This window comes from Dipteris shenzhenensis, chromosome 2 (genome assembly GCF_047967505.1).
Source record: "Dipteris shenzhenensis isolate YYH24624 ecotype China chromosome 2, Dip_SZ_1.0, whole genome shotgun sequence".
Classification (NCBI taxonomy): domain Eukaryota; kingdom Viridiplantae; phylum Streptophyta; class Polypodiopsida; order Gleicheniales; family Dipteridaceae; genus Dipteris; species Dipteris shenzhenensis.
Genome location: NC_141597.1, coordinates 56895282 through 56898092, shown reverse-complemented (window position 1 = coordinate 56898092; position 2811 = coordinate 56895282). Strand labels below are relative to the sequence as shown.

Below are 2811 nucleotides of genomic sequence, written 5' to 3'. Positions count from 1 at the left end.
CGCATTATGCATAACATGAGTTTCACGGTGTTAGAGAGTGCTCTAATGGCCGAGATTAAAGAAACTCAAAAGGTGGACGAGTTTGTCCATAGCCTATGGCCTAAGGCTCGTATGTTAAAACCCGAGGAAAAGGATGACCTGGCATCGAGAAAAGGCCAACGAGAAAAGGCCAAATTTATGCAAGATATGCCATAAGGAATGGTATGCTGAAAAGAAATGGCAAGGTAGTAGTACCTAATCAAAATGATCTCAGGCAGCGAGCTACAAGTTGAGTTGCTGGCATATCTTTCAACCAGCTCCCAACCAACCACCTAAGGGCCTTGGAAATGCTGTTGGGTCTTGGGCTACATTAGAAAGCAGGTGCATGTCCTCGAAGCAATCCAAGATCAGACCGGCAAGGAGGAACTAGACTTGTTCCCAGTGCCAACCAAGCTGCTGCTGCTGTCACTCCATGAGGCTGATGCCTGCTTTTTCCTGCTGGTTGGCTTGCATGGCTGTCCCAAGTAGCCTCTCCATGGCTGTCCTGCTGCTGTCTACCTGAATCCTTGTGCTATCCTTTGCTACTCCTAAGGCAGTCCCATGGCTCCTTCACTTGCTCCTCCATGTAGCTGCATGCATGGCAGTCTACCGCTGTCTTCTTGGCTACCTTTTGGCAGCCCCTAGGGTTGGCTGTCATGTCACATGCAACCTCTGCTCATGCCATGTGATTCTTAGAGCACACAAAGGATAGGAAAAAAACACAGAAAGGCGGAAAACTCATTGATGCAAATAGGCTATCATGTCGCATGCATCCCCTGCTCCGACCATGTGATCCTGTAGAGATTGCAATGAGCAAATCTCAACTGCAGAAAAGGGAAGAGCAATTGATGCACAAGCAGCAAGGGCACCTATAAGGGTTAAGGGTTAGCCACATAGCAGACACTAGTCTAGATTCTAAAAGTACTTTGGGACCACAAAAACAGCATGCAAAATCCACTTACACCTATAGAAGTGGGACCACAAAAACTGCTTGTGAAATCCCCTTACACCTATAGAAGTCAAGCAATGGAAATAAGCCTTATAATGACGAATTCCGTAAGGATAATAAGATCTGGCTAGCTGCCATGTGCCTATACAATGAAATTATCAACTGATTCAAGAGCCACCTAGTCGTCGAAGCTTCTCACATCAGGGAGTGTTTGCCTGCATTTGATGGAGCGTGCAAAATATTGCAAGAGCCAAGATTCGCCATACTTAGAGCAAGGATACATTTTCAAGTAAAAGAAAAGGGAGTATATTATTTTGCAGAACGAACTAGTTCATTTAATGGATTAAAATAAGAGAAAACCAGATGCTAGGAACTGCATCTCAAAAACTTATGCTAGTGTCACCTTCATGGAGTCACACACACAGTGCACACACTCTGTCTAGAAAATCCAACTCCATACACATAGGAAAGTCATTCACTCTCACCTTCACGGAGACACACATTGTCTAGGCAATCCAACTCCATAAACAACATAGCTATATATACATACTCAAGTTCATTACTGCAAGGACTCCAAGATGCTGTCCTAGGTGAGACGCTCACCTGAGCAAATTAATGTGGACTAGGAATTTGAAATACTACCATGAGTTCCAGGTAAAGGACAACGAGAGCTGAGGAAGAGGGTCGAATGGATGCAAAGCAAGAACTAAATTACCGGCTGAAAGAAAGAGAGCAACCACTTCATGCTAGCACATTGACTCTTGTTGTGAAGTTACAATGATAAACATTTTGAGTCAAATGTTTTGCAACTTTGGCCGATCATTACACCTATGCACTGTAGTTGTGACATATAGAGGGGAAGGGTACAGTTGATGGCTTGAACCCCCAAAATCTAACAAGCTGATGACTTGGATCCTTAAAATCTAACTACTAATTGTCAAGGCAAGAAGCCTTGGTACACAGACTAAGCAAACAGTCCTCTCGTGGAGGTACATGACATTTCCACTTCCCTTCACCTTGTCCTCAATTTCATGATGATTGCACATCAGTTTTATTAGTTTACAAAGATCTACTCTGAGAGCTATGTTTTAGTTTACCATGTTTGACAAAATTCTTTCTGTGCCACAGTAGAATCTCCCAAGTTAAGGAGCACCAACTTTGATAAAATTTCAACTCAGATGAACAGTCGAATGTCCCAAGTTGAGGAACTCCAACATTGATAGATAAAATTTCAAGTCAGATGGCCGTTCACGAACAGACGTGTTTTGGGGTATAAGGCAGGTGTAGTGATCCAAACGTGCCAACCTCCCATATCCTCGGGCTGAAAAGGTTAAAAGGAAAAGAGACAATTCATCCGCAGGAAACAACTCCATCGTATTTCACCCCTTACAAAGAATCCTACCTAATAACTCGATCAAAATCGTATGTACCAAAAGAAAGACGAATGACAAATCCTCATAAGGCGCACGTAGGATAGCAGGTCTCGGACCACCATCTCTTGCAGGGTACCAAGGACAACGAGCACAGCCCTTAGAAAAGACGGGCACGTGGATTCGGATGTGGTGGATGACCCTCTCGAAAGACCCATGCATAGAAGCCTGAGCTACAAGATGACCGTCCATAGATCCTATGCACGCTTCAAACCAATTCAAGAGGGCCATCCGCCACACCCAAATTCATACTGTCGCCTGCCAGCGAGTCCTCCAAGAAGACGTCTAACATCTGAACTTTTCAAGATGCCTTATCTGTTGGTGTTAAGGAAGAATGAACACCACACAAATATTTGAAAGTGACACCAACTGACACATGTTGGGGAATTTCTGGTCGGGGAGGATGTGTCAGTT

At 44.1% G+C, this 2811-nt stretch overlaps 1 long non-coding RNA gene across 1 annotated transcript; it reads right to left on the bottom strand.

Moving 5' to 3' along the window:
- Positions 1 to 366: 366 nt before the first annotated feature.
- Positions 367 to 2550, bottom strand: LOC147905022 (uncharacterized). The gene is made up of 3 exons (XR_015543624.1): positions 2370 to 2550; positions 2065 to 2288; positions 367 to 813 (listed from the first exon to the last, which is right to left on the bottom strand). It is a non-coding gene; the product is annotated as an uncharacterized LOC147905022 (long non-coding RNA).
- Positions 2551 to 2811: the final 261 nt, after the last annotated feature.